This window comes from Carettochelys insculpta, chromosome 7, assembly GCF_033958435.1.
Source record: "Carettochelys insculpta isolate YL-2023 chromosome 7, ASM3395843v1, whole genome shotgun sequence".
NCBI classification, from domain to species: domain Eukaryota; kingdom Metazoa; phylum Chordata; order Testudines; family Carettochelyidae; genus Carettochelys; species Carettochelys insculpta.
In genome coordinates, this window is record NC_134143.1 from 1,374,001 (window position 1) to 1,395,202 (window position 21,202).

The window sequence follows — 21,202 nt, forward strand, 5'->3', positions numbered from 1 at the left end:
GTTCCCCAGCTGGCCAAGAGCCTGACCACCCGCGGTCACCCTGCCCGCACCCCTCACCGTATCAGGAGTAAGGTCAAGGAGTTGCAGCAGGGTTACACCTGGGCGCAGGACTCGGCCAGCTGCTGTGGGGCTGTTCCCACCACTTGCCCCTATTACTGCGAGCTCCTAGCCATCCTGAGCCCCAGCGACACCTCCTCTCCCCAGCCTTCCTTGGCGCCATGGCTGAGGAGACCCAGCAGGACGTGGAGCCTGAGTCTGGACCGGAGCCCAGCCCCGCACCCCCAGGGCCAGAGCAGGAGCCAGTCACCCACCGTCCAAGTGGTCCAACAATGAGGCTGAGCTTGTGCTGGACATCCCCTCCTACGGCTCCAGCCAGGCATCTGCCCAACGGGCATTCCCTGACCATGGCGCTGGACTGTCAGGCACGTACCCCACAGGGCACACACCCCCCAGGGCATGACCCTGGCATGCCTGGGCCTGGCAGACGAGAGCCCACGGATTAGGCCACGGCCACCAGCGCCCATCAGCACCCACACCCTTGGGCAGTCCCATGTGCCCCGTCCCCCCATGTAAATAGTTAGTGTGTCTCGTTTCCCCCATGTCCATACTGAGTTATGATGGTGTTTGTTATGTTCCACACTCAGAGGTGAGATTTTTGGCTGTTTAACAAGGAATCAGTTTTATTTTCACACACACCTGTGTTACGTGTGGGGGCGGTGAGCGGGTGGTGGAGGCGGTGTGCATGTGATGGGGCTGGTGTGTGGGTGATGGGGACAGTGAGGGTGTGGTGGGGTTGTCAGTGGGTGGTGCGGGCGGTGTGCATGTGGTGGGGCTGGTGTGTGGGTGATGGGGACAGTGAGCGGGTGGTGTGGGTGGTCAGTGGGTGGTGGGGGCGGTGTGCAGGCGGTGGTGTGAGTGTGCAGGGGGTGCACTGGGGTGGCCTGGGTGGTGCTTACTGGGACCAACCCAGTCAAAGTACTCCCATAGGGCCTCACAGACATGGACCCACTCTTGGTGGGCCTGATGGCTGCGGGCAGCAGCCCAGCTCACCTGTCCTCCTTCGGGTACCCAGAGGTGCAGCTGCTGGTACTGACACATCCAGGGGGTGGCTCCAATGCCACAGAGCACCTCAGCACAGCTTAATAAGAAGGGGGACCATGACTACATGTGGCCAGAGGACTTCCATAAAGAGCCCCCCCCACCTGGCTTCTCCCCTCCACCAAACCCACCCCAAAAGCAGCCTGCACGCTGAGGCCAGCATCACAAGGTGGTACAAAATCAGCCAATCTCCAAGTGGGGCCTCTTTACTGCAGGGCTCCTTTTAGCAGTGGGGCAGGAGATATGTCCCAAAGAGGCATCCCCAGCTGCTGAGAAGCACAGAAGAACTCAGGGCTTGCCCAGGGTGGCACAGTTGAATGGAGACCTGCCTCAGGGCCTGTAGCTGGTGTTGTGGAAGGACCTATTGCAGTTGGGGCAGAGAAACATTCTTTCCCCTGGGCAAGTATCTGCTCTTTTCCCAGCTGTGCACTGCCCAGCCCAGCCCAGGAGCTGGGAGAGACCAGAGCCCCTGATTCAGCCTTGGGAACAGGCCCTTCCTCAGAGGCAGCTGCCCATGTCACTGGCTGCAGCTGAACCAGGGCTGCCCCCACCTGGCCCCCATGTCTGGCTGGGTACTGCACCCCTGCACCCTGGCAGTGTTTGGGTCTCTGCTCTCCCCGGGCAGCAGCACTGCAGGGGACTGAGGTGAACACAGCACTGCTGGGCTCACACTGGAGACAGCCTGGGGTCTGTGAGGCAAATGAAATCATCCCACCTCTTGCAGCCAGAGCTCAGCTCAGCCTCACACAGATGGCCTGTGCTTGGAGTCTGCCCAGCACAGGAGCTGGGAGGCGGCAGGCTCAGCTGTAGTGGAAGTGGCATCACACACTAGCCTGGAACTCAACACAGCTCAGCCGGCTGGTGACTGGAAAGGTTCGATAAGAGCTGGATTTGCACACGTGCATTCAGAGAACAATGGATTAGCCGTCCGCTGCCTTCACCGCCCAGCCACCTCACCCAACATGCCTGGAACCTTTTTGTATGGCCCAACTTCAACCCTGCCAGGAACACAGTGCTGCTTCCTGGGGTGAGCAGGGCCTTGTTGTGCCCTGTCCTGAGAGCAGCACAGCCCGGCCATGGTCAGTCTCTGCTCTGGGGCTGGGCCCTGCACCAGCTCTCTCCATGTGTCCCTGCTGGGTGGATAGAGAGCAGGGCCATGGCCGGCCATCGGCAGGGTTTGCAGCCTCTGTGTCTCCTCCTGACATGCTCTGCTCCTTTCCAGCTGCTCCGTTAGCACAGCAACTCCAGCTGGCTTGGCCCCTTCTCTGCCAGGCCAGTCTGTGAGGGAGGGGGTGGATGGGGAGCAGGCTGGGGTGGGAGGCAGGTTCAGGAGCAGGCTGGGGCTGGGAGGGAAGGTGTGGGAGAGGGCAGGGGCACTTGCCTGGCACAGCTTCTGTTGGCTGAGAGGCAAAGACAGCTCTGTGGTTCCTCGCCAGGGACATCAGTGAGGGAAAAGCCTTCAGGTACGTGCAGGGACACGGTTTCTGTGCACTCGCTGCAATGCACCTGCTGGGCTCTCCTGCTGCAGAGCAGGGTCTGGTTCAACTCCTGTCACAGGGGCGCTGGGCTTATCAGAGGGAAAGGTTATGGCAGAAAGAGACGAGCCCTTGTGGGCATAAGGGGGAGCTCGAAAAACAGAGGCATTGAGGCTTCTGCCTGGTTTTGAAGGAAGGACCTTTTGTGCGTTAGGTAAATGGAATAACGACTCCACTACAGGAGCTTGACCTGCTGCTGTGTGGTACCTTGCCCTCCCCTCATTCGCATCCTGAAGCCACTGCTTGCCCTGCCACAGGCAGGTGGGGGCCCTTATAAAAACTGGGGGAGTCCTTCACCGGCTCAGCTGCTAGAGGAGAGGGAAGCAGCTGCACTCACAACTGGGACTTTCAATTTCAGCTCTTCCAGAACTGAGGTCCTGAGTGGTTATGCAAATAAGACATGCAATATTTAAATCTGCACCTCATTTGCATTTCCTATTGGCCACTTTTCCATGCCACTTCCAAAAGGGCTGGGCAGTGTAGCCACAGGCTTCGTGTGTCAATGCTCCACAGGACTTTTTGAAAGAGCTGCGGCTTTTTTGAAAATAAACTCTCCAGTGCAGACGTAGCTGTGGGGAAAATGTAGAAAAGCAGAACCAGGCTCGGGCCTAAACATTTGCAACAGGTTATCACAAAGAAATGTGTGTGTGCAGAACAGAACACGAGAATTCTTTCAACAACTTCAGAACATAGAAATGTTTCAACACCAGATTTATTCTCTCTCCTCACACGTGCTTTAAAAAAAGTAATTCTCAGCACTATGAAATCGATATCAAAACTTTCTCAGAAGAGCTGATCACTTAGGCCGTGGCTACACTTTCAAAAGGGGGATACTAATGAGCCATTTCAACAGATGCTAATGAAGCTCTGCCCTGCATATGCAGCACCTGATTAGAATAATAGTGGTCACATGCGGGGAGTTGAGTTTTGGCAGATCGGGGTGCAAGGGGCAGAGGGGGGTTACGTTTCGGTGGTTCAGGTGTGAGGGAGCTTTAGGTTTGGGGCTGCAGGGCTGGTGGGGGGTTAAGTTTTGGCAGTTGGGGTGCACAGGACAGCGGGGGGGTTATGTTTCAGTGGTGCAGGTGTGAGGGAGGTTTAGGTTTGTGGCTGCAGGGCTGGTGGGGGGGTTAAGTTTTGGCAGTTCGGGGTGCACGGGGCGGGGGGGTTACGTTTTGGTGGTTCAGGTGTGTGGGAGGTTAAGGTTTGGGGCTGCAGGGCTGGCGGGGGCTTAAGTTTTGGCAGTTCAGGGTGCACGGGGCAGTGGGGGGGTTACATTTTGGTGGTTCAGGTTTGTGGGAGGTTTAGATTTAGGGCTGCATGGCTGGTGGGGAGGTGAGTTTTGGCAGCTGGGGGTGCACAGGACAGAGGGGGGTTACGTTTCGGTGGTTAAGGTGTGTGGGAGGTTTAGGTTTGGGGCTGCAGGGCTGGTGGGGGGGTAATGTTTTGGCAGTTCGGGGTGCACGGGGCAGTGGGGGGGTTACGTTTCGGTGGTTCAGATGTGTGGAAGGTTTAGGTTTGTGGCTGCCGGGCTGGCAGGGGGTTGAGTTTTGGCAGTTCAGGGTGCAGGGGGCAGTGGGGGGGGGGTTATGTTTCGATGGTTCAGGTATGTGGAAGGTTTAGGTTTGTGGCTGCAGGGCTGGCGGAGGGGTTGAGTTTTGGCAGATCAGGGAGCAGGGGGCAGTGGGGGGTTATGTTTTGGTGGTTCAGGTATGTGGAAGGTTTAGGTTTGCAGCTGCAGGGCTGGTGGGGGTGTTGAGTTTTGGCAGTTCAGGGGGCAGAGTGGGGGTTATGTTTCAGTGGCTCAGGTGTGTGGGAGGTTTAGGTTTCACTGGTTAATGCACCTTAAGCACAACTCAAAATCCCGCCCCCTTGGCCCTGGCTCACCACACCTGGCCTTCTGCAGTCTCATTTCAAGCCCTTGCATGGCTCTGGCTCACCACCCACCATGCAGCTCTGACTCACCCCCACCATGTTCAGCTCCAGCTCAATCCACTGCATGGCCCTGGCTCAACTTCACCATCTGCAGCTTTAACCCACCCCAGCCTTCATCCTGCTACTCCCCTGCCACGGCCCCAGCCAGCAGCCAGGCTTAATCCACCTCAATTGCCCCCCAACCCCAGGACTTACCTTTCAAAAGTAGCTCCAGGAGCTCAGATGCTCCTGCTGCTTCCCAGGCTGCAGAAGGGGCCTTCTGCCAGGAAAACAGCCGGTTCCCAACTGACGCAAACTTCACGTTATGTGGGGGTGCTGGGACCACAATCCTGCCACAGCTGCAGAGACTGCTGGACTTGCTTAGCCATGTGATTAAGCCAGAAACCAGCTCCCTGCTGTGGGGTCTGTGGTTGTGACCCCATAACCCCTTCCAAAGCGCCCATCCATTAAGGACCCTGCTGTCTTGATTCTCTCCGCAAGGCCAGGCTGCCCTGCAGACAGCACTTGGACTATTGACTGTGGCTGCAAGTTTACGCTGCCCTGTGAAACATAAAGGGGGTTCTGAATACACCACCCCTGACAGGAACATAAATATGAAAATACCATTTACGCCTTATAACACGAGAACGAGCATCACTGAATGAAATTAATGAGCACCAGATCTACCAGAACCAAAGAGGAAGCATTTTTCACACCGCTCACAGCCAACCAATGGAACTCCTCACCAGAGGAGGCTGTGAAAGTCAAGATTAGTCCAGCATTCAGAAGTCAGAGGAAAGCAGAAGGGAGGAGTCATCCCAGGCTGCAGCCCACCACAACTCCCCTCCTCTGGGAACCTGCAGCAGGGGGCTGCTAATGCTGACAGCTCCATGGGGGGGCTTGAAAAACACAGAGTATCAAAGGTGGGGAAAGCCCTGGACTGCAGGCCCCCAGAGAGAGCCTCCCCACCCCCCAGGACCCTGCCCCCACCAATAGAGGAGCCAGGAGCACTGAGCTGTCAGCAGCTCTGCTATGAGTCCCTGTCAGCATCATGGAAATCCTTAAAGCATGCACTCTGGGTCATACCTAATACGTACACCAGTCCTGTCTGCTAACAGTAGCCAACCCCAAAGAGAGATGGTAACAAGGCACCACTGGGAGTTGAACGCAGGATCCCCTGCTTACAAAACAGGTGCTTTGGCCAGCTAAGCCATGGTGCATGTCCCCAAACAAGCCCTCCCGTCTGCCCCACCTCACTCCTTGCCGCCCTATCTGGGCCTGCTCAGCTCTGCTTGAGTGCAGATCCTGTCACGCAGAGGAGCCTGTGGAGTTGAACTCCCAAGGGGGGTGACTCTTTGGACAGGTCTGGGCTAAAAAATTCGGTGATGTCACTCCATGACTCAGGAGTGTAAAAACTGTCCCCGCCCAGTACAATGGAGACCTCCCCCAGTGCACATATCACCCTGGCAATCAGAGAGCTTTTGTGGTCCACGTTGCTTGGGGAAGGGCAGATTTAGAACTCCTAAGGACGAGGTGATTTCCAGCACAGAAACAAGAGCCGCTTCTGTGACAAATGATATGTTTTTCACAGGTCCCTCCCATGGCGTCCCTGCTCAGAGTCCTGCCAGCTGGTAGTATTGGGGTTAACAATAAGATAAAGTCCTCCCCTTTTTTCACACACTCTCAGGCATTGCTTTTCTCACAGCTGCACCTCACGCCCGCAAGTTTGGCCGTTGCACTTCAACTCAGCTTTGTCCCTCGTCCCTCTGATGCGAAAGGAAAGAGGCCCAGGGCCAGGCTGACAAGTCAGGGGAAAGCAGGAGGGAGCAGGAGTTGCAGGCTGCAGCCCACCACAACTCCCCTCCTCTGGGAAGCTGGAGCAGGAGGCAACTAATGCTCACAACTCCATGGGGAGGCTTAAAAACACAGAGAACCAAAGGTGGGGAGAGCCCTGGCCAGGACACAGCCACAAAGAGCCTCCCCACCCCCCAGGCGCCAGTAGCATGTGGGGTGGCTGCTGACACGCAGGGACCAGCATGAAGGAACACAAACAATAATTACTGACCAATAGACTTGAATCTATGATCCCTGGACCTCAGCAGAGGAGCACTGAAGTCTCAGCAGCTCTCTTACGAGTCCCTGTCAGCATCTTGGAAACCAGCAGAATGGGCATTGGGGGTTATATCTCACATCCGTGTGGTGCAATGTCCTGGCAGGTTTCCTGAAAGGGCAGTAGTTGGGCACCCCTGGGACAGGAAACCAGGGGTCCTGTTGAGAAGGGAGGTGTTTTAGCCAGCTAAGCCATGAGGCCTGCCTCAGCCTGAGCTCTGCTGTCTGCCCACACCTGAGTCCTGCCAGCCACACCTGGGCCTGCTTCGCTCTGCTGGAGTTTAGATCCCGTCCGGCAGAGGAGCTGGGGAGGTTTAACTCCCAAGGGGGGTGACTCTTTGCATAGATCCGCGCTAGACAATTGGGTGGTGTCTCTCAGGGGTGTAAAAGAACTATTTGAACTAGCTGGAATCATGATCCCAGGAGATGCCCAGCCAGGGCTCTGCTCTCTCTCTCTCCCTCTCTGTCTCCTTTGAGCTCCTGGCCTTAGGCAGGAAAAGTCTCTTCTTGGCCTCAGGTCTGGAGAGGAGCAATTGATGTTTCTGTCACCCTCAGAGAGCAAAAGAGGATTTTCTTCTCTTCTGTTCCATCCCCATATGCCCCAAGAGGGAAGAAAAAAACCCTTTGCCAGCTCACTGTCCTCCTCAGCACTCTGTCGTGTCATGTCTTTGCACATCAGCTCCGTTTGTGCCCTGGACCTATAAATGATCTACACATAGCCAGGAAAGGAGGAGCTCTGAATTCGTGTTATTCACTTATACCAGGACAAGTGTTTGAGCGCTCTGCCACTTGAGCTAACTCCTCTGCTGGGAACAACTCTCTTAACCCACTCACCTTGTTCCTGAGCCCATAATGGGGTTCTTTCTGCCCCTGAATCCTCTCTTTGTTAAGTCATCCCATCTCCTCCTTGCAACGTGTATGCCCAGAAGGGAATCCCATGGTTGAAGAAACCTTCGCTCTCTCTCCGACATGATCTGCACAACCACACATTTATCTCCATGGTTCAATGATCCTGGACCTTCTCCTTCAACAGGGAGGATGGCCGAGAGCACCTGAGGACCCCTGGATGCTTCATCCCGATGGGTCACTTCTTCAAAGACTCTTCCTGGGGTTGCTTTGCTTTGTAACTCTTGGCCTTTACACACGAGTGGCCCTGCTTACTTCTTGCCCCTCTCCAAAAGCTTGGGCACCATCCGGTCACACAATGATCCTGAGGCTAAGTGGCTAGGATGTGGTAAGATACTCTTGTGGTGAAAGGGTCAGATCCCATCTTCTTCCTTACCATCAGTATCCTGCAGTCCCCTGCGGCCACTGGGTGAACCAGGAAGTAAGGCAGAAATGGGGCAAAAGAGGAACTCAAGCTGAAGGAAGCTGCCAATATTCCTCCTGCCTCTCAAGGACACTTGCAAAGGCAACAATAGCTGAGAAAAACATTTCCCATAGTGAGGTCGTGGTGTTTGCACAGTTGCTGAAGTAGCTTAGTTGGGAGAGCGTTAGACTGAAGATCTAAAGGTCCCTGGTTCAATCTCAGGCTTTAGTAGACCTTTTCCGAACAAAGGCCCTAGAGCAGTTAGTGACTACTTGGGTCCTTGCTGCTGGCAAATGCTCCAGGAAAGGACATTGTCAGACCTTTCCAGACACCTTGGTGCTTGAAGGCTGTTCCTTTCTTCTCTTGCTCTTCCTCAGCAAGGGGAGTCTAAAAAGACCCCATTGTGTCCACTCTCATGCAGTCAACTACACAGAACTTGCTGAGAGTTCCCTAAAGTCCACTACTCCACCCACTGAGCTAGTGAAAGGCAGCTCTTAGGGCCTCTCACCACCACTTTCTCCAGGTTGGCCTATCCATGTGTCTCGGCACATGCCGCACAGGTGGATGGCATTGCAGGGGAGGCTCAGCGGAACCCAGCGGAGATTCTGTGGTGCACTGGTTATCCCAAAAGTTTCCAAGCTGAAATCAGCAACAAACACAGGATGTCGTTTGTGTCCTGGCATGTGTTCCTGCTTGTATGGCTGGCCTGGAGCCTTTCCTTCCCTGCCCCTATGAGTGCCAGCAATCAGACAGCCTGCAGTACCTTTCAATGAGCCAAGGGAACACTTTTGTTCTAAGTGAAACAAAAACCATCCACCAACAGCCTTGGCCAGGGAGCCTGTCCTTCCTCTCTGGCTGCTATGAGCAGAGGCCCTAAAAAAAGGACACAGGCTGAGTGGCTGGCAGGGAGCAATCAAGAGACCTGATGGGAGGTGACTTCAGCATTCACAGGTGGTGTGGATGGCAAGTTAAAGGAATGTGGATTGGATAAACGGATGCTAAGGTGGATAGAAAGCTGGCTCAAAGGATGGGCCCAGCAGGAAGTGATCAACGGCTCAATGTTGGGATGGCGGTCGGTTTCTAGTGGCGTTCAACTTCGGTTCGGTTCTGGAACCTGGTCTGTTCAACATATTTATCAATGACCTGAATGAGGGGTTGGATTCCACCCTCAGCAAGTTTGTGGATGACACTGAGCTAGGGGCAGAGGTAGATACGCTGGAGGGTAGGGCTACGGTCCAGAGTGACTTCAACAAATTGGAAGACTGGGCTGCAAAAAATCTGATGAGGTTCAAAAAGGACAAGTGCAGAGTCCTGCACCTGGGCCGGAAGAATCCCAAGCATTGTTAAAGGCTGGGGTCTGACTGGTTCAGTAGTAGTTCTGCAGGAAGAGACCTGGGAGCTGAAGTGGATGAGAAACTGGACATGAGTTAACAGTGTGCCACTTTAGCCAAGAAAGCTAACGGAATATTAGGTCACATCAAGAGGAGGGTTGCCAGTAGATCCAGAGAAGTGATTATTCCTTTTTATTCGGCTTTGGTGAGGCCGCATCTGGAGTACTGTGTCCAGTTCTGGGCCCCCAGTTATAGGAAGGATGTGGATACACTGGAGAGGGTCCAGAGGTGGGCGACCAAAATAATTAGGGGGCTGGAGCATGTGACCGATGAAGAAAGGTTGAGGGAATTGGGACTGTTTAGTCTGCAGAAGAGAAGACTGAAGCGGGACTTTATAACAGCCTTCAACTTACTGAAGGGAGGCTGCAAAGAGGCTGGAGGGAGGCTGTTCACAGCGGTCACGGATGGCAGAACACGGAACAATGGACTCAAGTTGCAGTTGGGAAGGTCCAGGTTGGACTTTAGGAAAACTTTTTCATGCGGAGGGTGGTGAAGCATTGGAACGGTCTCCCCAGGGAAGCAGTGGAGTCTCCACCTCTGGAGGTGTTTAAGTTTCGTTTTGACAAAACTCTGGTGGGGCTGATCTGATGGGTCTGGTCCTGCCTCGGGAAGGGGGCTGGACTTGATGGCTTTTTTAGGTCTCTTCCATCCCTGTTCTATGATTCTAGTGCAGCCACCCCCCTTTGTCCTATGGATTGAACAGCTCTGATAATAGACAAACCCCCAAAGGACCATCACTCCTTTGCTTTCACTTAACCCAGCTCTGCCCCCTCCACCTCAGCTGCTGCTCTTCGCATGGAGTCTTTTCCAGGAGCACACACCCAGCTGGCTGCAGTTCTCTCCCAGAGGCCAAGGGAGGAGGGTTGATCTCACATCACAGGAGCTGAAGAGGGAGAGGGCGGGAAAGGGCCTCTGAGAGAAATCCTGAGCACGGACTTTTCTAATGTGACTGGAGAGGTTGAACTGAGGCTGTTTCTTGTGGCCAAAAAGTGGGTGTGTCAGGAGAGGAGTTTGAAGCTGTGTCTCCCCACAGAGACCTGAACACCCAATTGAGGGCAAGGGAGACACTTTCGTCAGGCACTTGTGAACACTTTGCCACATGCATTTGACTTTCACACACTTAACTCCTTCAACTGTGTGACAGAAGAAAGGAAAGTTGTTTCTTGGGGCCTGGCTAGCTCTCTTGGTCACCAATGAGCTGTTACAGTGCAGTGTCATGGGTTCAAAGCCCATACTAGGCAGTTGTCTTCTTGAATTGATTGTCTCATCCCACACAGGAATCTTCTCACACCTTTCACTGACATGTTGGCCTTTGGTAGCAAATGACTGTTCTTGTCCTCAGCTCTAGCAGAAGCGACTACATTACCAATTGCTATTTCCATCATCTTTGGAATGTAGAAGAGGATTTTCTTCTCTTCAATTCTATTTCCACCTGCCCAAGGAGAGAAGAAAACGTCTCACCAGCTGACTCTCCCCCTCAGGTGCTCTGTAGCTTCATGCCCTTGTGCATTCGCTCCAGCTGTGCACAGGGGGTATAAATAAGACACACCTATCCAGGTGACAGTTAGGAAATGTGGAGCTCACAGCTCATGTTACTTACTTCCAGAAGGGCAAGAGAGTCAGGGTTCAAAAGTGTTATGGGAAAAGTCTTATTGAGAAGGGGAAGACGATAGTTTTCTTAAACAAACATTGGTCCCGCATGAGGGCCTGTGGCTGTCTGTGGGGCAGGCATGATGGTAAACCTCTTCACAGTGTGTAACATTGATGATTTTCAGGGGAACTTTTGCACATTCTGGGAACAGGAGCAGAGAAGTTACAGGACCTGCAGCTCATAAGCCATTACCTGTGCACAGGCGTAGAGCTGAGTAGAGCAGTAAAGGCATAACAAGCCTGCACTGTTGTGTGGAAGGGGAACCTGAGGCAGTCCTACTGAGGAGTTTACCTCAGACTGCAAGAGTCAGAGTCCTGAGTGCTGTCCATTACACAAGAGGAGCAGCTGCTTGTGCTTAATTGACACTTTTCTCCCCCAGCTTACAGGCTGTGCTCTGCATTTATGGCTTGTTTCCATCTGCTCCCTCTCCTGGGCCTGGTAGGGCTGTGACTGTGCTGCTGGGTGTCCTGTGCACTGGGGATGGAGCCTGGGAACACCGTGGCTGCCTCTCCTAAGTGCTGTGGGTGCAACCAATGGCAAGAAGAGAATCCATTGATGGTGTTGCATTTTGGTTTCCTGTTTTGTTGAAGGAGTCCCTGGGTGGTGGCAGGAAACATTGAGGGGGTATGAAAATTGGTGGTTGGGAGGTCTGGCTGTGTTTCGACTCCTTGTGAAAGAAGGAATTGGAGAAGCTATTGCACCATTGCTATTGACGAAGTTTTGAAAAGTTCTTTGTGCCCTTTGGTTGCCCATTCTTCAAAGAGAATCTGGCTGATGCACTGGCTCCTGAGAACACTTCAGAAAAGCACCAAACTGTCAGTGTGTGCTGCAGTGTCGTGGTTAGCACTTTGGCCTAACCTGTAAGTAGTCACTTGTTGAGGAACAGTGCTCCTGTGTGTTGTTATTTCTTCTGTGGGGCCAACTCATTTCTGGAAGAATCCTTAAGAGCTCTGCCTTCCTCCTTCGCAGTGTGGTTTTTTCCTTTCATGAAACTTTAATATCTAAAGATGGGGCAGAATAAGAGCCAATAAGAGCTCCCGTCTATTGGGTGCTTGGTTGCCACCTACTTTGCAAATATGAGCATAGAAGAATTCCACCCCTCAGTGTGGCAACCTGGCGGTTTCTTCTTCATTTGTTTCTTTTCAGCTAATGCCAAAGCACGTCCCAGTATTAGGTCAGGGTGATTGTGTGTAAAAACCAGCTGTGCTGGAGAAGGGCTGCTGGGTGTTGAAAGAGACGTGCTGCAGTTGGGTGCAGAAAGTTGTCAACCTGACTCATAAAATATTAAAGAAAATTAGGGCCCAGTAAGTGCTGCTTTCAGCTTTGTCAGGATGGCTGAGTGAGTGAAAGAACCTGATTCAAAATATTGTGTTTACCTCCCATGGGTGCTCTGCTCTCTAAAGGGAGGTGTAGGTTCAAATCCCACTAACAACATCAATTTGATTTTTTTCAACATCCCCAACTGGCCTCTTTTCAATGTCTCTCCTGACATTGCCCCACCCCTGCTCCAGGTTTCTGTGAGAGCAGTGGCAAGACTGAGGCATAATTCAGACATGAACTTCTTGGCAAAGTGATGGTGAACCTCCTATTCTGGCAGTGTGGCCACACAGTCAAGTGGCCAACATCCACCATCTGTACCAAGCTTCTGCTTTCTGCTCTGAGAACTGCACAAATGTCAGGCTTGTAATGCACCAAAGGGGTTGTATCCCCTTGGCTGTGTCTACACGTGCCCCAAACTTCGAAATGGCCATGCAAATGGCCATTTCGAAGTTTACTAATGAAGAGCTGAAATGCATATTCAGCGCTTCATTAGCATGCGGGCGGCAGCCGCGCTTCGACATTGACGCTCCTTGCCGCCGCGCGACGCGTCCAGACGTGGCTCCTTTTCGAAAGGATGCTGCCTACTTCGAAGTCCCCTTATTCCCATGAGCTCAGCTGAGCCTTGGGTTAGTTTGGGCTCAGGCTGTGTGCAGAACAAGGCTATGGAAAGGGGATGGAGCCACATGCCTGTCTGTGGTGCCTGCAGCCCCCTGAGGGGGAGAAAGGAAAACAGGCTCAGTCCCCCTCTCTGCTCACACAGGGGATGGAACTGCTGTGGGGATTTTCATAACATCAAGGAGCTGAGAAAGAGCCAAAGGATTAACTTGATTCCGTCACTCCTTCCATCAAACTGCCCCTTAAACTTCCCTGTTTCCTTCCATCCCTTATTGCTCTGCTGCTGGCTTTTAAAGCTGCTCACCCAGCTCAGGCCTTCCCCCTCCTCAGCCACACAGGGGCAGGCTGAGCCTCAGGCTGATCAAAGGCAATCAAGGCAACAAGGGATCAAACCCGCCCAGACACACAATCCCACCCGACACCATCACTGACATGACCCCCAATCAGAATCAAACTTCACACAGTTCAGAAAACTCACTTCATTCCCACCAAACCGTAGTACACTAAAGGGCACCTCTTCAGCAGTGCTATCTCCTGCTCGCCCTCTTACGCTCCCCTGGCTGCAGCCCCCGTCCAAGACCTCATACAGAGTCTAACCCTTCTGATGGAAGGAACTGGGAGCAACCAGGGCTGGGTTCATCATCGAGGGCTTCCTTTTCATCCCTCACACTTGAGCCCCCACCCAGTAGGCTGGGAAATTCTCACACCCCCTGAGCACCTCGCACAGGCAATGCTTCCCCACGCGCAAGCACAGAGTCTGAGTGTAGAAAAGGACTTTTAAGAAAAGAGGCAGAAAAGTCAATTAGCAACAGCTTGGGAAAATTATCACACCCAGAATTCATAACCAATCCTCAAGTAACTGGCCCAGGTCAACTGCATTGAGCAATGTCCTTGGCCTCTCAGGCTCACCAGTCCAATAAATCAATCCACACACCCAACTTTCTCTGCACCTCTGAATTCAAATGCCCCTCTTATGACTCGGTCCAGTCCATGTGGGCACTGACACCTCACACTGATGCATTCCCTCATGTCACCTTTGCGCCAGTCCAGTGTTCTGCTTGCTCATCCCAGCCATCTGCCAGTCGTCCACCTTCTACTCCTCCTACCAGCTGCCCACTGGTTATGCCACCTGTTTGCCACTGTGGGTCTAGGCTGAGGCAAAACCCTGTGATTTAAAATTTTGATATCTATAAAAGGACAGCCTCATAGAAAGTCATTAATACGCAGCTCTACCTTATAACAGGCAAGAGGGACTGGTCAAACAAGACTTTAAAACAGGGAATCCTGTGCAATCCATGTCTTATGCAGTTACATCGACTGCCCTGTCCCCCACAATGACCTGTGACATTGGAGAGATTTCACAATTCTGCTGAGTGTTAGCATAAATTGTGATTTTACAATAATGACTTTACAATCGAAAAAAGTTCATTGCTTCCTTGCTACCCATCAGGCTTTGTTTGCAAGGTATCACACATGCACACCTTTGCATTCTCATGCAAATGATATCTGGGCAACACAATCCTCCCAGCCTTCAGCAGCATTGAGTTCCCGCTGGCACATAAATGACATAAGTAACCTAAATCCAATATCAGGCCTAATTGGTCGAGAAAACCCTGAGGGGTACCAGAAATCATCTCCTTTTTGGCACCTTACAAAAAGAGACTTGGGGAGAAAAATCACCTCCTTGAGTAAGTTCCATCTTTGTGCTGCAACCGCCGTCAGTGTTCTGTGTAAGGTGTGGGCTTGTGTGAGTGCTCAGCAGAGATTCCAATGCTCCCCAGCTGGTTAGCAGAGCATGTCCACCTCGGTATTTTTGTGTCTATTCATGGTGTGCATTTCCTCAGACATAAGATCCGGGGGGGTGGGGGGGGGCAACAGAACTGTGAGAGGTCTCTAGGGAAGGGACAGGGGGCCATACTCCACATTCCCACCAGGGTTGGGATGGGGCTGGGATCATGAGGAGGTGAGGGCAAGGGAGGGGTCCAATACGCTTGGGTTAACTGGGGGCTGGCCAAAACTTCGAAATGGCCACGCTAATGGCCAGATCCAAGAATACTAGTGAGTACCCCCCCATAGAGCTGTGTAGAGCCACACACGTTTGAAAGCCACACTTTACATGTGCTACGGCCAGAAGCGTGCGAATGCTAAAGAGGTGATAACCATTCAATTCAGTGCCTCATTAGTATTCTTTGATTTGGCCATTTGCATGACAATATTGAAGTTTTGGCCAAGTGTGGCCACAGCCAGAATGTGGGTAGATGCCTCAGGGGCCCTTTTTCTGAAAACGTTGTCCTCATGGTGCTGGATTTTTCAGTCCCTGGCCCTTTCCTTCCTCAGAGTGGGGATTGTGTGGCCACTCTCCAGAGGAAGACCGGACCAATTATTTTGAGCCCCTTTTTTGTGGCTCTGATTAGCATGGACATGGCCCTCTGCAGTCGCTCATAGATGAACCAATGCAGTGCTGGCCTCCATTAACCCCTTCCTACATAACAGCTCTCCTAGTGGGGCGAGGTACAAGGGTTTTAGTTGGAGGGAGGTACAATGGCCCCAGTGGTGGGGAGGAACAATGGCCCCAGTGGGGGGAGGCACAAAGGCCCCAGCAGGGACGGAGGTACAATGGCCCCAGAGGCAGGGGGAGGGAGAGGTACTATGGTCCCAGTGGCGGAGGGAGGTACAATGGATCCAGCAGGGCAGGGGTGGAACAGTGTCCCCACCATGGTGAGCTACAATGGTCCCAGTTGGGGGGAGGTTCACTGGCCCCTGTGGGTGAAGGGGAAGGTTCAATAGCTCCAGGAAGGGAAAGGGGAGGTCCAATGGACCCAGCTGGGGGAGGGGGAGGAACAATGGTCCCAGGGGAGGAAAATACCCACCCCCCGTGCCCCTAGTGTGTTTTTCTGAGACACCCCCGTTGGGCCGCTCTGTCCCTGAGTCGGGGGGCTGCCCAGGACCCTGCTCCGATGGCCAGACTGGATTCGGCTCCCCCCAAGCCAGGTCAGAGCAGGTCTGAGAGAGGAGAGAGAAAGTCAACAAGGAAAATGATTAACTTGTTCCCATCATATCAGAACCAGGGGCCACCAAGTGACATGAATGAGCAGGAGGCGTAAAACAACTAACAGGAAGCTCTGCACCCGGCACACAGCCGCCCCGCGGCTCTCCCTGCTGGGGGAGACTGGGATGGCCAGGGCTATAGCAGGGATAAAAAAGCTCGATCAGTTCATGGAGGTTAGGTCCAGGCTGGGAAGGAATGTTGTCCCTCGGCTCTGTCTGTCAGGGGCTGGGCATGGATGGCAGGAGAGAGATCGTGACCTGTCCACTTCACTCCCTCTGGGGCACCGGGTATTGACCACTGTTGGCAGACAGGATACTGGGCTGGCTGGACCTTTGGTCTGACCCAGTACGGCCGTTCTTAGGTTCTTATCCATGTGGGGCTCCCCTCACCCCACACACTGCCAGCCGGAGGCTGCAGGCACTGCTGGGGAGCCAGTCGGAGTGACACCCATGCCAGGAACCAACCACCGCCTGCCTCTGTCCACGGCACTGCCCAGGGTGTGGTCAGTGACAGCCACTGCTGTGTCTGGTCAGGGAGCGAAATGAAATGAAATGAAAATGTTCTTCTATTTGCACCTTGTTGCAACAATATTTTCTGAATTAGAAAGCTGTGATTATTCCGATTTTACACTGAACTTTCACTGGGCAGAATGATCCCCCTCCCACACCATCTGCTGCCTCAGGGCCACAGTTCCCTCGAATGTTCCCTGGGGACGTAGAATACATTTTGCTCTGTGCACCAAGGCCTGGGCAGATGTGCACCTCCAAGAGAAACACCGGCTGCTGCCTGTGGGGCTCTGCTAATTAGCCAGGCAGCACCTACATCTCTCCTGAGCAGCCGCCCAAGCACACAGCTTCCAGGGACACTGCTGGGGCCGGGGCTGAGGACAAGGAGGGCAGCAAACGCACCAGCTGTCTGGCAGTGTTCCTTACCAGCCTCGGACCCCTGAGCATTCACCAGTGTCTTTGGCCTTGAAGAAAAATTAGTTGTGTATCTGTGATGGCCGAGTGGTTAAGGTGTTGGACTTAAAATCCAATAGGGTTTCCCTGTGCAGGTTCAAATCCTGCTCACAGCAACAGCTGTGTTTTAGCCACATCCTGGAACCAGGACAACACAGCAGCACACACCCTGAGACACTGCCCAGGGGCTGTCTGTGACCAGTGTGTGTAAGAGGGCAGGGGAGTCTGTGCCTGGGGGAAATGCTGACCCTGGGGGGTGGTCACTGCTCTGGCTGCTGCTGGGCCCAGCCTGTCTCCTATGTCAACCCAACAGTGCTCCACTCACCTGTGTAATGCCCTGGCAAGGAGTGGGCAGCCCTGGTTCAGCTGCAGCCAGTGATAGGGCAGCTGCCTCTAAGGGAAGGGCCTCTTCCCAAGGCTGGCTCAGGGGCTCTGGTCTCTCCCAGCTCCTGAGCTGTGCAGTACACAGCTGGGAAAGGGACAGACACTTGCCCAAGGGGGAATGAATGTCACAATCTCCTCTCTGCCCCAACAGCAATAGACTGATCTGCAGAACCAGACACAGGGCCTTGGGCAGGTCTCCATGTGCCTGTGCCTAACCCTGCGCAAGTTCTGGCTTGTTTTGCGCTTGTCTCCAGCTGGGGAAAAGCCTCTTCAGGACACATCTCCTGCCCCACAGCTAAAATGAGCCCCACAGTTATGAGACCCCACTGAGGGACTGGCTGATTTTCTCCCACCTTGTGATGCTGGCTGCAGACCACGCGCTGCTTTGGGGTGTCCTCAGTGAGGGGTTGGTGGTGGGGAGCAGCCTGGCTCAGAGATGTTATGAAGATTCTCAGGCCACATGCAGTCATGGTCCTCCCGTCCTCTTGCACTGCCCTCTGCAGCTTTTGAGCCTTCCCCTTGAGGTGTCAGTACCAGCTGCCCCACCTCCAGGTGCCCAGAGGAGGACAGGTGAGCTGGGCTCCAGCCTGGGACTCCTCCTCTCCCCTTCTGTCCCCTGAATTTTTAGCCCGGTTTTGATGTTCCTTCCTTTGAGTGCCATGTGTGCAATAGGAATAACCTGGCACCCCCAGGACCAGTTGTGAGGGCATCAGGAGAAGCCATGAGAAATACAACCTCAGACCACATTTATCTCTACACACACTGCTGAGTTCTGAGGCCCCAACCTTTTGCACCCAGGTTGACGAGCCAGCCCAACCCAAGACCTGGCTCCAGTGGGCCTCATTTACGCAGCAGGAGGAAAAAGACCTCACTCAGGTACCCCTGGGGACAAAATAGCCCAGCCCTTGGAGAAGACGAGATTTACAGTAGAGCACCACCAGGTCCCACTGAGATTTGAACTATGGCAAGTACCAGACACGAACCTCTTGGGCGGGGGAGCTGCTCTCCTGTCTCAGGGCTCCTCCTCGATGGTGTGTTGGTGACTCACAGTGATGCACCACAGATGGAGGTGACACAGCAGAGACAAAGGGGAGTGCAGGGTGGGTGTACCCTCTAGGTACAGAATGTGCTGAAAATAAGGGTTGTGAAGCCACCCAGCAGCCACCTCACAGCAGGGGTCCTGGCCAACAGGCAGCTGCCCCATGCAGAAGACTCCCCATAGCAGGAGCTGCCTCCCTGAGTAGCAGCATACCAGGGCCTGAGGCAGCTGCCCCACAGAAGATCTCCCTGGCAGCAGAGTGACTGACAGAAATAACAGCCCAAACACAAGAGAAGAAACAACTGCAGAAGCAACACTGACAGAGTGGGCAGAAATGAGGCCCCTCAAGTGTGCATGCCGACTGCTTCAAGAACCTGCCCTACTGCCTTTCCCAAGTTCCCCTTTCCCTCCCTGGTTTTTACCTCACAATCCTTCCATGGAGGGAGCCCTGCGCAATCCATATCTTACACAGCAGTGATGACTGCCCTGTACCCTCACAACAACTTCAAGCATTGATGAGACTCCTCAGTTCTTACACTGGGTGATAGCCTAAATTGTGACTTTACAACAACATGTTGTTTACAGTAGACAAATGCTCATTGCTTTGCCTGTTCCCATCAGGCTTTGTTTCCAAGGCAATACATAAGCACAACTTTGCATTTTCATGCAGACACTCTCTAACGGACACATTCCCCAAACCCTTCAGCAATACTGAGCTCCTGCTGGCATATGCCTTAGATGTAAAAAATAATACTCAAACTGCTCTTATGAGAACCAAAACTAAAACCTTTTCTGTTCAATATATTCATGAACGGTTTAGATATTGGCAAAGAAAGTACGCTTATTAAGTTTGCAGATGATACCAAGCTGGGGGAGGGGTTGCAACTGCTGTGGAGGACAGGGTCAAAGTTCAAAATGATCTGGAGAAATTGGAGAAATGGTCTGAGGCAAACAGGATGAAGTTTAATCAGGACAAATGCAAAGTGCTCCACTTGGGAAGGAACAATCCGCTTCACACATACAGAATGGGCAGAGACTGTCTAGGAATGACTACAGCAGAAAGGGGTCTAGGGGCTCAAGTGGACCACAAGTTAAGTATGAGTCAACAGTGTGATGCTCTTGCAAAACAAGCAAGTATGAATCTGGGATGCGTTAACAGGTGTATTGTGAACAAGACACAAGAAGTCATTCTTCCGCTGTCCTCTGCGCTGGTTAGGCCTCAGCTGGAGTGTTGTGTCCAGAGCTGGACACCGCAGTTCAAGAAATATGTGGAGAAATTGGAGGAGGACCAGAAAAGAGCAACCAGAATGATCAAGGATCTAGAGAACATGAGCAATGAAGGACGGCTGAAAGAATTGGGCTTGTTTAGTTTAGAAAAGAGAAGATTGAGGGGGATGTGAGAGTGGTTTTAAGTTATGTAAAAGGGTGTCATGAGGAGCAGGGAGAAAACTTGTTCTTTTTGCCCTCTGAGGATAGAACAAGAGGCAATGGGCTTAAACTGCAGCAAGGGAGGTTTAGGTTGAACATTATGAAAAAATTCCGAAGGGTCAGGGTGGTCAGACACTGGAATAAATTGCCTGGGGAGGTTGTGGAATCTCCATCTCTGGAGATATTTAAGAACAGGTTGGATAAATCTCTATCAGGGATGGTCTAGACAGTACTTGGTCCTGCCATGAGGGCAGGGGACTGGGCTCGATGGCCTCTCGAGGTCCCTTCCAGTCCTAGTGTTGTATGATTCTGTGATTCTGAGAAAAAAGCAGTTCAGTCGCACTTTAAAGATTCACAAGATAATTTACGAGGTGATGAGCTTTTGTGTCCCATGAAAGCTCAGCACCTAATCAATTATTGTGTCAGTCTTTAAAGTGCTCCTGGACTGCTTTTTGGCTTTGATAGCACACAGACTAGCCCGGCTTTCTCTCTGTTCCTGTTCAATACGAGTAGCAACTGTCACTTCCCCTCTGTACCCAGATCTCAGCCGAGGGACAGGTTTGCTGGGCTGATGTGCATTGGCATAACTGTGACCCGACCAGCCCAGGGCTCAGCACGATCCCCTGTCCCCTCCCCCCGCAGCTACTGCTGTGTCGCCAAATCTCAGCCTCTGCACCAGAGCGCAGGGGACAGAGCAGAAGCTGGGGGATGGGAGCTGTTTGTGATGGGCCAAGCAGGGGGAGGAGGCAGGTGCACCTGTCACAACTTCCCTGCTGCTGGGCTGAGGCGGCTGGTTCCTGGCTGGCAGGTGCCCCAGTGTGGTGCACAGGATCCCCCAGGGGCACTGCAGGTGGCCTGGCTTCATAGCGCTTCCCCCTCCCCCAGAGAGGAGCCACTGCTGGCCCAGCACCTGAGCCCCCACCAGTACGCGCCCCCCCAGCATCCCTTCCTATGGTTCTCCCACAGGTTGTGGGGAGCAGCTCAGTGCAGGGCCAAAAAGGGGGCACAGCATAAAAACTGTCATCACCCCTGTTCTGGGGCAGCCGCCACAGCTGGGAGACCCCGGCTCCTCTGCTCTCTGGGGCAGAGTCAGTGATGCTCCTTTGCATACCCACAATGCATTGCGTTGTGTGTCCAGAGTCCCTCATCCACCAGCTGCCTTTGCTCCTGGAGCCTCTGGTTCTGGTTGTGGTGCTGAAATTCGGCTGGAAGCACCTCTGGGCAATGGGCTGCACAAATGGGAGGCTTTGCGGGTTGTCCCTGTGGACACTGTGATGTGAGAAGAACTTGCTTTTTCCCCGTCAGCTCCTTCACAGGGGGTGCTGAATAATCTGCTTTCTTTTCAGTTCACGTATCTCTTTTGCTTTTTTGTAAAAGTTTTTGTGCTGGGCAACTTGTAAAATT

At 53.2% G+C, this 21,202-nt stretch overlaps 2 non-coding genes across 2 annotated transcripts; both read left to right on the plus strand.

Annotated features, from left to right (window-relative positions):
* Positions 1 to 8,120: 8,120 nt before the first annotated feature.
* TRNAF-GAA (transfer RNA phenylalanine (anticodon GAA)) lies at positions 8,121 to 8,193 on the plus strand. The gene has a single exon. It is a non-coding gene; the product is annotated as a tRNA-Phe (tRNA).
* An 8,788-nt stretch (positions 8,194 to 16,981) lies between these two features.
* On the plus strand, positions 16,982 to 17,063 carry TRNAL-UAA (transfer RNA leucine (anticodon UAA)). Its single transcript has one exon. It is a non-coding gene; the product is annotated as a tRNA-Leu (tRNA).
* The last annotated feature ends 4,139 nt before the right edge of the window (positions 17,064 to 21,202 follow it).